The sequence below is a fragment of the Microtus pennsylvanicus genome, chromosome 15, assembly GCF_037038515.1.
Source record: "Microtus pennsylvanicus isolate mMicPen1 chromosome 15, mMicPen1.hap1, whole genome shotgun sequence".
NCBI lineage: Eukaryota > Metazoa > Chordata > Mammalia > Rodentia > Cricetidae > Microtus > Microtus pennsylvanicus.
The window spans coordinates 39,888,084-39,901,874 of NC_134593.1; positions in this window are offsets into that span (position 1 = coordinate 39,888,084).

A 13,791-nucleotide genomic window follows, 5' to 3' on the forward strand; every position below is an offset into this window, starting at 1 on the left:
ATATACCCATGTGCATATATAACCACATATATACATTCACACAATAACAAATTAACTAATTAATTAAACTTATATTTAGTATGCTGCTCATGGAGAGATTATTCATGTTGTATTCAATCCTCATGTATGATTTATTTCCTAAGAATAACAAAATAAATTACTTAGGAGTGGTCCTAGGTGATTTAAAGCAATGTAATGTTTTAGCTAAGGAGAGAATTCCAAAATCAATGAGTTAGGATACTTAGGTTTTTTTTTCCAGGAAGCTCTGAAGATGTTACCCCATGTCAATTTCTCAGCAGGTGACTACAGTACTTTTTCTTCTTTGGTTGGAGATGCATCAATACAATCCAGGCTTTCATCCTCATTTAACTTCCTTCATTGAATGCCTTAACATCTTCACACTTTTCAGCGCTGTAAGTTCACCAGTCACTAGATTTAGAAACAAACCTCTTGTGGTCTGAGCTCATTTTAATGAATTGCAACTACAAGGAAGTATATCCAATTAAATTTATATTCTGTTGTTCCAAGGAGATATGAATTTGAAAAGGATGTTACTGAGCCCGGTACATTATGTTACTCGCTTTGATCAATAAAGTACATACAGAAGTGCCTCATGTGATGGTAAGCTTCAGTTTTAAGAGCTAACACTGACTTTACCATCTTCTCATTTTTCTCCTGACTCCTCTAATGTGTTAAAATCCAATCACCATCAGCCTGGAAAGAGCCCCTCTGGTAACATGTGATATAACACACCTCATCAGCAAGACAAAGACAGTCTCGTTTCAAGAAGATGAGATTTTCATTTTCACAGAATAACTGGGCCACTCATGACAGGCACAAGTCTTAGTACTTAGATCAGGGTCTTTAACTGCTAATCTAAACATGTGACATTAGCCTATAGGACAGATATTCATTAGCAATGCTTTTTTTTTGTTAGAGACTGGAAAGATGTAAATGTTTAGGAAAAGTACTATCTGTGCTAACTTTCAAAAGAGATTTCTGTATCTAAAAATCTAGGTTGGAGGTAAAAATAAAAACAAAGAACAGACCAAGCAGTAAGTGCATAGTGTTTTCTATTTTCCTGTTGTGCCTGGATGAACAATGAGTTTAGAAACAAGAGGCTGTTTTTCAAGGTATCTGGGAAAAAAAGCAGAGGATTTAGAGTTTAATAGCTTTCTGGGTTGAGAGTTACAGGTACTGATATCTGCATACATAACACTGAAACTTATAAATGTTGAATTATTTGTAACACAGACCTCAAGATTAAAGCATGTCCTTATATGAGTCATTGTAAAACATTTTGATGAATACAATGTTGATCTACAAAATTCACTGGAATTTATAGCTCCTAAAAAAGAGAACTAAGACATTTCTTCCTGCTGGCTGAGATGAATGAAGGCTTGCTTACACTGTCGGTTTGGGTGTGTAATGTCACCTCCAGACTACGGTGTGAAACACAATCTAGTTGGTGGAACTATTTTAGCAAGTGTCCTTAGAAATGGGACATACCTAAAGAACTGGATCATTGTGTGGGGGCCTAGGATAGTTATACCTGGTCCTGTGTCCCTTCTTAAACCTTTGCACTTCATTCGATAAAGGATTTTCTCTGCCTTATCCCCACTATGATGATGATGTCATCCACAGTGCATGAGACTAAACAGTCATGGATTGAACACTCTGAAGCTCTGAGCCAATATAAAGTTTTATTCAATTAGACCGCTTATTTCACACATTTTGTTCCAGTGATTAAAATACTCAACATATTATGCAGATTGAATGTAGGAAAGAGGCATATCTCAAAAAATCTTTGCTATATGTAATGATGTGAGTCTCTCTCTGACATCAAATTGATTACATATCAATTAATGTTTGAGACTGTGTAAGCCAATAAACATGTATCCAAACTAAAATCATTGTTAAACCGAAGATTCAGATTCCAATATTCTATGAATTCAAAGAAGATTGATAACAACAAAATAATATACCTTATCAAAATTATCTTATTCTTCTTATTGACAAAATGAATTTGTCCTCTTCCTTCTTGTTAGTTATTTCTTTAATTTTTGTAACTGAAGATACACTAAATTAATTGCAAGCATAGATTTAAAATTCTTCAAAATTGTGTTCTTTTTATTTTTTACATTATTAATAAAGCATAAAGGTGTGGAGATGCTTAAAATATATTTCAAAATAAAAACAATATGGACAATACAAAAACTAAAAGTTCTTTCAAAGTTTCAATACTGAAAAAAGAATTGCTTCTATTTTCTTGTTCTTTCCTACAGGATAGCATCATCTCTCTTCCAACCAACCTAATTTTAGCAGCAGGTACATTAGAGTATTTTAAGGAGAATGTTTACATAAATATGCCCACAATGCAAAGTTGAATATGTTGTTTCATGTTGCTAAGACTGACTGAATTGGTCTGTGAGCTCAACTCTTCTTCACAGCAGTAGATAAAATAAGAAAACAAAAGACAATAGGGGGGAACAAAACATAGGACTTTATACCACATTGTGTATAAAATCAACTAAATCTGACAATGCATTGTCGGCTATTTCAGTACAGGAAAGCAATTTTGTAAAGAAGTAGGGAGTGTTGAGGGAGTAAACATCAAAGAAAAGAAAACTAAGAAAAGGGTTTTAATTTTAAATATAAAGATGCCTGTTCAGACAGCATTCAGAAAGTTCTGAAAACAAGTAAACTAAATGTTAAGTGCATGTTTTTACACCAAAATAATGGTATGAAGCTCATCAGCATTAAATTGTACAATTTTTCATAGGTCTTTACTTCTTGAAAAACAGGAACTTAGAACAATACCTTTTGACATCATTTTAAAGCAAAATCTGTGGGTTTTGTTAAAATAATTATGAGCAATTTATCAAACAATGACTTAGTCAAACATAGCCATGAAAATAAATTTTAGAAGTACTGTCAAGAGTTCAAAATAAGCTTAAAAATGACTCAGGGAATAAAATTAGTACAGGTAGCAAGAATCCGTAAAGCTACAGTGTACTGAAAACTGTGGCAAAATTGTCTGTGCTTTAAAACATAATGCTTGTCATGTTTTGCCTATGAAGAAAAATACATTGCTTGTGATAAACTTCATGTAAGGTTAAACATGATAAATGCTAGTATCAGGTGTGCTGTCTTAATGTCTTCACCACTTTTAGATTTAATTTTTATCATATGGTAATAAAATTGTGACTGATGTATACAGGCAGATTTAAAAAATCTACTAGGCATTATCAGTTCCTATCACATTGCCAGTGTTCCACTAGGCAGATGGAGTAAGAGGGTAATGGAGTAGTATTCAGACCCCTGGAGTGGTACACAGCAGGAGTTGCAAAAGACAAGTGAGTGGAGGGAAGGGCATGATGAATAATATTGGAAGAATTTGATTAAATGTCTTAGGTCAGTTTTAACTACAGGGAATACACATGAAGAGAAGCAAACTGCCTGAAGGTTCTGGGGTAAGTGGTATAAATACTCCCTATAGTTGATATAATTGAAGATATAGATGAATCCTTAGTTGCTGATCCTAGTGCAAATGATATCTTTGTCTGAGGATCTTCTAGGACTTCAGATTCTTGGTTTTTCTGGCAGTCCAGCACTCTGGTGTACTTCTGCCGAGATGTAACTAGAATGTACGTGATCAGAAAGATTAGATCTTTGACAATGTGACGATCGAGGCTGGTCAGAAATATACAGAAGCGTATTTACTTCAAAGGAGTGGAATGACGACAGAATCAGATGTCCACACTAGCAGTAAAATGAAAGGACTCAAGGTAAATAACGCTATGTAAATTTTATCAAAAATAGATCGAGGAAATGCAAAATAAAGTAAAATAAAATGTCAGGAGTTGTAGTTAATTAAATAAAACGTATTTTGTTTTCAGAAATATTTCATTCATTTTAGCATCCATTAGTTTTGCTTTCTGTTTGTTCAGAAAGTGATCCAAAGACTGAAGAAGAAGGGAATTAAAAAAAGACTGCTTGAAAAGTCTCATCTATCTCAGGAAGTTATCCTGAGTCATATGAGCAGGCTGTGGGAATTTAAAGAAGCTTTTTATCCTCTGTCCTTTTCTTTTATTCTTTTTATTTTCAAATGTCTATTGAGCCTCTCCTCTCTGCTAGGCATTGCAGTGGGGACAGAAGATGAAATGGCCTAGAAGGGAAGCATATTGCTGTCTTTATGCAACTGTGGAAAAGAAAAGTCAGGAGGAATTTTCAATAAAATGTTATAACTAGACTGTTAAAGGGTATTGAGTTGCCAAGGAAAAAAAGGGCATCTGTCCTAAGTTAAACAGTATCCCTCACAAATTTATATCTCTCTGGAATTTCAGACTGGGACTTTATTTGAAAATAAGGTACAAAATATATTTTATTATTTCATTTTAATTTTGGTATACTGAATTAGAGCATTATGTAAGTGGGGCTGGCCACAAAATCCTATCTGCTTCTATCTCCTGAGATAGTGGATAGTAGATATGTTCTGTTGGGATTGGGATTTTTGCAAGTAACATCAGGAGTAGTGAAGGAGTCATGAAATGTTTTCTCCCCAGGGCTCTTAGTGGGAAAAAATGTTGGATTGTAGTGTAAGTTTGAATAATGGTCTGCAGATATGTGAAAGAACAGATCTTGAAGCAACTCTATTGTGCTAGTTTTATTGTGGCTCTAGAAAACTCAGGGGGACTAATTAGAACCATCATTGCACACTACTATCAACTGAAACTGTAAGCCAAAATAAATTCTTTTGTAAGTTGCTTTTAATCATGATATTTTATAACAGCGTCAAAAATGCAACTCATACAGAATATTAGTTATGTGTTCTGTCTCTGTGATCAAATATCCTGACAAAACCAATTTAAGGGAGAGTGGACTTATTTTGATCCAGAACACAACTACAGTTCCCCCAAGAAGGGAAATCATGGCACCAGGAGCTTGAAGCAGCTGTTCACATCACACTCACAGTTAAGAAGCGAGAGGGACATGCTGGGCCTCAGCTTGCTTTTTATTTTTATGTAATCTAGCACTCAAGCCCAGGGATGGTGCTCCTCACATTCAGGGTGGTCTTCTATTAAAATTAACCTAATGAAGATACTCTCTCCTAGACATAAATCAGAGGCAAACCAAACAAAAATACCACCTCATAGAAGAACCCAAAGGCATTTTATTTTTATTCTAGACCCTGTGGAATTGTCGATCAATAGTAATCAAACAGCAGGGATAATTATTAGAACGTAGAATGCAAAAGAAAATAAAGGATAAATACCTGTTTTCATAAGTGCATTAATAGATAATGGTGTGAAGAAGATATGATTTTAACTTGGGATATTTAGAAGTGAAGTTTGGGGTATATAGATACTCTAATGTATCAGGAAATGGGAGAATCCGAAGGCCAAAAGGAAGATATTTATGAAATGGTGTTGGAGTGAAAAGTTGATGAGAGAAATATTCCAAATATTATTGCAGTAATTATAATAACAAGTAGGAAGGAATAGTAGCAATAAGGATTTAAATGGTAGGAGAGATTATTGACATACTAATGTGTGAAATATACAGAACTTATTTGTTATTGGTAGCAAGAAACTTGTCTATTAGAGGAAGGAAAGTTCTAGGAGACAAGTCCTGAAATTTTGTTTTTGATCTTGGGAAAAATCTGAGTATATGTGTGATAAGAGAAGAGACAAGAAAGGATGAAAAAATTAAAAGAAAATTTGACTAATAGGAGATTTAAGAATCATAAATTTTTTTTCATAAACTAATCCCCAATAACAATAATAACTATAGCTCCAATAACAAAATGATATTTGGACTTTTCAGGGTTTACTAAATATAAAAATTATACAGGGTATATTGGGAATATTTTTGTTTTATACAAAGTCAGATCTGTCCTATTTATCTCTTTATCAAGATCACTTAATGATAGTGAAGACAAAATTTAATGATAGATTGTATGGGACTAGGAAAATCACATATAGAGAGATACTTAAGCAAAGAACATGCTTATGGAAATACTTGTAGTGGATTTTCTAATAACTATGTTTGAACAGCATTTCACACAGTTAAAGGCACTAGAAAAATAGGAAATTTACCAAATTTTCAATATCGTTGGTGTTTAGCTCTTTATCCTATAACTCTATAAGCCACCAGATGTGAGCAGTAGAGGTCCTTGCTCTAGTTTTCAGTCACTCATAAAAAGAGGGATATACAGAAAATATAAGTGAAAATTAAGATGGGTTTGAAGGTGTGGGATGTATGAATTAAAAAAGGTTTGATCTGAGGGTTTTCACTTTCTTTTCAAGGTAAGGTTAATTGCTGAGAATTTGTACAGCAGAGTGTGCCTACAGGACTTGAAGAGGATGGTGAACTCTTTTAATAGCTCATTTATCACAAAAAAAGTCAATACATAGAAAATTGTAAAGAACTTTGGAAGACCTCAGAGTAATCCCATAGCTGTGTGTCAGAACTAATAAAAGGTAGTAGTGACAAGATATTGTGATTCATAGGAAGCTAAGGATTTTAGGTCTAATCCTCTGACTTAGTGAAGGAGTAAAGTCTGTTGTAGTCCTTAAAGCTACTTTGGCTCAGTTGCTTTTTTTTAGTAGAATATTGATTAAACCCAATGATCCCCCAGAGATGGTATGAAGTGATTCATGGAAATTTAAATTTTTAAAGCACTAATTTTGCTTTATAATTTTTGAGTATTTTTTTTCTTACTCTCCTGTCCCTTCTCTTGTTTGCTGCTGCTATGTTAGTTGGGGTATTATAATATAATCATATCACTATTCCCTCCTTTTGGTTCCTCCAAAACATTGCATATACCTTTTTGGACTCACTTTCAAATTCACTTCCTCTTTGCTATTGTTATTGCATGTATATATGTATATGCACATAAACATACATTTTAAGTATAACTTGCTCTGTCTGTATAATGTTATTTGTATGCATATATTCAGTCTTATGGTTTGTTGTTGAATAACTAATTTGTGTACTCTCCCCTAGAGGAGATCATTTCTGCCACCCTCCACATTCCTTAGTTACATGTATTTCATTATGTTTGGCTTTCCTCCATCTTTGTTAGCATGTCTGTTGCTCTTTTTATTGATCAGCATTATGTTTAGAAAGTCATGTTGTTGAGACTTTATGGGTATAGCTTTTGACATTTCTAGGAGGCACATTCTCACAGCAAGCTACTATTCATCTGGCCCTTAAAATCTTTCTGCCCCTTATTAGACAATGATCCTCTTAGGCATAGGAACTGTGTTGCAGATCTATCCATTGGGATTATTCTCCACAATTGAGCACTTTGAGTGACTGTGGTTGTTCTTGCCCATAATGGTCTTCATCTAGTGCTAAGAAAAGTTTTCTTTCTCAGTCTATACTGAGTGAGAACCTTCATCTGGTGATGGATGGAGATAGAGACAGAGACCCACACTGGAGCACTGGACTGAGCTCCCAAGGTCCCAATGAGGAGCAGAAGGAGGGAGAACATGAGCAAAGAAGTCGGGACCACGAGAGGTGCACCCACCCACTGAGACAGTGGAGCTGATCAATTGGAGCTCACCAAGGCCAGCTGGACTGTGACTGAAAAAGCATGGGATAAATCCGGACTCTCTGAACGTGGCGAACAATGAGGGCTGATGAGAAGCCAAGGACAATGGCACGGGGTTTTAATCCTGCTTAATGTGCTGGCTTTGTGGGAGCCTAGCCAGTTTGGATGTTCACCTTCCTAGATATGGACGGAGGGGGGAGGACCTTGGACTTACCACAGGGCAGGGAACCCTGATTGTTCTTTGGACTGGAGAGGGAGGGGGAGAGGAGTGGGGGGAGGGGGAGAAGGGTGGGAGGAGGGGGAGGGAAATGGGAGGCTGGGAGAAGGCAGAAACTTGATTTTTTTTCCTTTTCTCAATAAAAAAATCCTTTCAAAAAAAAAACAAAGAAAAGTTTTCTTGATGAGCTGTAAAAACAACACTTATCTGTAGGTATATGGACAAGTATTTAAAAGACAGTTATGGATTATGGCTTTGTAAAGTAGTCATTGTATTTTCTCCTCCAAAATCCATGACTTAATTAAACCTGTACAGTTAGCTTTGCTTCCAGTACTAGGCATGACTTATATCTCATTAAGTAGGTTCTCAATCTGAAACAAGTATGCCATCTTTATATTATATTCTTCCATGATTTTTTATGTTTATCATTAGTGACTGATTAGCTAAGTCATTCAGAGAAGTACTGATGAAGAGACGAGAAAATAATATATAAAGAACATTAGGTGATGAGCTTGAGAAATACTTCAGGGGTTTTCAGCAGTCACGTAGACTCAAGAATGTTTGTAACTCCAGATCCAGAAGATCTTATTTTCTCTTCTGAACTCTGCATGCGATAGTCTGACAGGTTATACATAGATGTAGATAGAGATACTCACACATACACATAAGATAACAAGAGATTAACAAAAATAACATTAAAAAGAACAATATATAGACATACTCACTGCTGTGAAAGAGGATGTAAAGATAAATATAGTGTTTAACTGTTGGTCAAGATATGAAGATAGCTGCGGGCTGTCTGTGTGTGTTTAAACAAGACAGGGACAATAATCGGCAGTAGTTTCTAGCTGGACCAGTTCATAGTAAGTCAAGACTCCATGCCAAGAACAATATTACATAGAGTGTTGTTACCCTTTTTCCTACATTTCAAATTTGCTGATAACTTAATTTTTGTACATATATGTACCTAATGTTTCTGCTGAAACTGATTTCAAGGTAAAATAGACTTGGTATTTAAAAAAACGTCTATATTCCGGATCTGCCCCTCCATGGGAAGGCAGAGGAGAGAATAAACAGGAGTCGGAGAGATTTAAGCAAATCTGTATGGGCAGAAAAAGCCAAGGAATATGAAAAACTGTATATTTTTCATATATAAAAACTGCAGCCTGATAATGGCCTTAAAACAAATCCCTGACCCTCTGTCCTACATTCTCCCCGTTAGAACAGATCCAGGCTAAGTAAACATCTTAAACTAATACCTTGTAATCAGAGGTTGTAAATCTTGACTCTGGGGATACACTCCATAGAGGGTGTAAATCCTGACCCCAGAAATATACTCTGCTTTAGCCATAAATGCCGACTTCAGAGATGCACTTCCTACTCCCGAAGGTCCTATTACTATAAAAAGACACTTGTGACCCCCTCATCAGGATCAAAGAGTCAAATGATTCTCTTTGGCCCTAACTAGTTAGAAGTTTTGGTACCCTGTGTTCTTTGGAATTAAGTTTGCTTCTGGTTATTCTATTTTGGTGGTATGGTCTCCATCATTTGCCCAACTCCAGAACCCAAGTCAGGAACTGGTGCTGTCATTGCTCTTGTCAAACCTCCATTTTCCTAAAGAGTGTGCCTTTGCATCCTTACTTGCTCTACTTAAACTTCACTTACTATAGTGTTCTGTCTCAATTTCTTTAGGAACTCATAAAGTGAGACATCTGCTCCAGTCAATACTAGAGAAAACCAGAACTGACCCTCTTCCCACCATAGCAGATACTTCTTGGTCTGCATGTTTTATACTACCTGAGTATATTTCAGCAAAAATTCTGAGATAGAAAACTTTGTTCCTTATAGTATATTGTAACTCATCTAAAAATGGCATATTTCTTATATGAGTTTAATGTTTTTGTTTCTCTCCCCAGTACATTATTGAGTTAAAGCTCTAACCCTCAAGATAATTGTATATGGAGGTAAGAAAAACCTTTGGAAGGAAATAATATTTAAATTAATTCATGAGACTGTGACCCTATAATGAAATTAATGATTTTATAAGAAGAGACAAACAGATCTATTTATTCCTACTGTCTGAATCTTTCTCTTGTTTCTCCTGGCTCCCAAGGGAAGACCAAGAAAACTCAGAGAGCAGGAAGCTGTCTAGAAACCAGAACACAGAGCATGACCAGAAACACTTAAGTCTTAGAATTTCTAGACTCCCAAATTATAACTCATACAAAAGTGGGAAAGCTATTCCTTAAGTCACCCAATCTACAGTATTTAGTATTTTGTTGAAGAATCTGAATAAAGATGTCATCTCTCTCAACATATTTTGACAATCAGTTTCTGCAAAGGTCATCTTTGGTATTGAAGGGATCTAGCCATCCAAAGCATGGCAAAGATGGGCTAAGACAGACCTTGCCCTTCTGCATTGCATCTTTCTTGCTAAAAACAGATTACATTCCTAAAGGTAGCTCCCAGGGTCTATTTCCTTGTTTGACCACTTTGTCCTCCCAAGGCTGACTACCAAGTTCCAGAAATCAAAAGGCCCTTTTGACTCACCTAACTAACATGTTTAATTAAAGTTGAACATCTCATCCCAACATGGGATTTCCCATTTAACCTTTACAAAGCACTATTTTTACTATGTTCCATGTTTGTCTCCTCTTTATGCAAAGGCAATCCCTTTAAGTCCCCCACCCAAAAATATCCCTGCTCTTGTTCACTTCCTGTTCTTCACTATCATCTATCTCCTGTCTCTATCTCTCTGTCCTTTGTCACTCCAGAACAAATAAATCTCTTTGTGCTGAGAACTCGGCCTTGGGGTATCCTGAGCTGATACAGATTCTTTCAGGTATTGTCTTGACAAACTGGTGGAGGTTGTATTTATATTTTTCCTGGTACATGTCCTATTTTGCATGCTATGTCTTACACCCTTGTTTTTTTAACACAATCTGTAATTATTTTCTTGTTTCATTTCATATTGATTTAACTGAAAATCTCAATAAAAACAGTTTAATGAAGAAAAGATTGATGTGCCTGCAGTTCCTGGATGAGACAAACTTGAACTAGCTAGTTGCACTGAGAGCTATGAATTAGTGTGCATATGCGCGTTCTCAGGCTGCTGTACTTTTGGCATGCAGTCCATGACCAGCCCATAGGACGATGCTCCCACATCCGTGGATGGTCTTTTCAATTAACTCAGTTGAGAAAATCCTTTATGGACATCCACAGGCCTATCTAATCTAAAACAGTCCTTATAGACATGCCCTTTCTGTTACGCCCAAATCTGTGAAGTCCCCGCAAAAGCCAACAAGAAAACTGAGTCATATATGTAAAAGCAAAGAGCCTTTATTTTAATTAGGTTTGCAAACTTAGTCTCTCCACATGTCCCATATATTGAAATAACCAGAAAGCCCTGAGCTCAATTAGAATTGGGATTTTATAGTTGTAAAGGTGTGGGTGAGGGGTTTCTGAGGTTTTATGACTCAGGATTGGCTGACATTTGTTTAGGGTGTCTTGGTGAATGTGTACTGGCAGGTATTCCTATCTACAGTGCTTGGAATGCCAGGCATTTCCTTTGAATGGTCTGTTCTTGTGTGGAGGGTAATCTCAGTTTGTGGTTTCTCCTGTAGCCAGGCATTGTCTCAGGGTAAATTACTGAGACTCTGGCCTCCATTTAAATTCACTGATGGCCAGAGTACCAGATGATAATGGTTGGAAGTAAAGAACTTCCTTTGAGTGACCTGCCCAGACTTAGCTTTTCATGGTTGGCCCCCACACTTTCCAGATGATTTTATTTTACATCATGATGACAATCAAAATTAATCATCAATTTCGTGTACAGGGAAAAATCGAACATCTAAGATTTAAAGAAGCTAAGTAGATTGACCCACATCTAGTCTGATGCCAACTTCACTAAAACAAAGAAATTGGAATTTTTTTTTTAAATTTGGTGAGGAGATCCGAGCCTGATAATTGGTTTTATTTAAAGGACAATTAACTCTTCATGCTTTATAGCAGACAGTAGTTTTACAAGTGGGAGGAAGGCACCTGCTGGGAAACAGAGATAAGAATTCTGTCTTTTTTGGTGGTTAAATCTTAAGGAGATGATTTTCAGACTTCAAGAAAGAAATTTCTGGGCTATAAAAATGCTTATTCTCTTAATCAAAACAATTTAGTTCTTAAGAGGGCAGAGAAATAATTCACAATGACAATGTTTCTGAAGTAAGAACTCTAAGAAGAAAGATCAAGAACCTAGGCCAGAGAGAATATAGTAAAAAGTATAATAGAGACAAGAGGCACGTGAGGCCTCCCTCTTCAGTAGCCACATTGCAGTACTTTGCTTATGTCTAATAATATTTTCAAACTCATTGAAATATAGCATTCATAGACTTGACTATTTTGATGTAGAATTTCAGATTGAATGCAGGTTTGTTCTAAACCAAGAGGACACTCTTTCTATTGCATTCTGGTGCTTGGAAGAAGTCAAATACTATTTTCAATCTGGACATTCTATATATACAAACTTGTTTCCTCCTCCATTTCTAATCCTCAAACATTACATACCCTCTGCAGTGTGCCTTTCCCCGACTACTCCTAGCTCATCCCACTTCCCCTTCCTGCCATATCCACTCTTTCTCTGTTTCCCTTCAGAAAAGAAGCATGCCTTTCAGGGATATCAAATGAACAGGGAATAAGAATAGGTAGAATTATACACTATATTTTTAAATGACCTGCATAAACACAGGACCCTAAACAAGAGTAGAACTATGCATATATTATAGCAAAATTAACTTTAAATTTTTTTCAATATATGAAATCCATACCAGTATAAAATATTTTGAGATTAATAGCTGGTTTTGGATTAAAGTAGATTCAATAATCTACCCTTAACCTCATCAATTCTTTATCATAGCTCTTTTTTTTCCTCTAGAAAGAGATTTTTGAATTTAGCTTTTTTTCTGACAATGACGAATAACAACTTGTAACAAATCTACCCAAATGGTAACAAATATCCATAATCTACCTTATCAGTATGTGGCTTTTTTTTTTCTAGACTGCTTCCTGTTGTCTTGGGGTGCTGGAATGTTGGGGGAAAATTTGGGAAAATTCAGAAAATTGTTAAATCTTGGCTGGAATATTCTTGAAGCTGTTATGGATACTGAATTACCTGGTCCACCCATTTTTAATGGTTTTTGGTCTCCTTGCTCTGAAAATATATAAACATAGCATACTTCTGTATTAGTACAAGTATAGACTGCATTGTGCATAAATCAGCCAAAGATGATTCTTCTTGTTGTTTGTGTGTGTGTGTGTGTGTGTGTGTGTGTGTGTGTTTGAACAGGTAAAAAGTACATAATGTGTTTTGCAGTTCTTCTAGGTTTTTTTTTTATGTTTGTAGTCAGGATTTTGAGGGGCTCTTCAAACCTGATCCATATCAAAGTAGAGGTCCTAATTTACATGAAAATATGTAATAATTAGTTTATAAAGAGTTCTTTCCTATAAATATAAAAGAGTAATGATAAGAAAAACTTAAATTGGAGGTTTATGACTTAAATAATTGGAGTTCTAGTGAGTTAAATCTGTCTAAATCTATCATGATAAGAAAAGTTGCTATTTGAAAATCAATAACTCCTTTGAAGATATAATTTGAAAACACAATTATGTTGAGCTTTTTTAAATAATAGTCTTTGGAATGCATAACGCATGGAAGACTCATTTTCCATGGTCCCAAAGCAATACTTCGTATTCTTACTCACAGAATACTGGCTTGGGTTCTGTGACTGTTACTACTTCTTGACATATTGAATACATTTAAAATCCCCAAGGAGACACTCTTCCAGGTATATTTATTGGGATGTTCCCAGAAAACTGGGGAAGAAAGACTCACCCTGAGTTTAGATATCACTATGCCATGGGATTGAGCCCAGGACTATATAAGAAGGAGACAGACAGAGGAGTACCAGCTTTCATCTCTCTGTTTAATGATTCAGGGTACATTAGGACCAGCTATCCCATGGTGTCT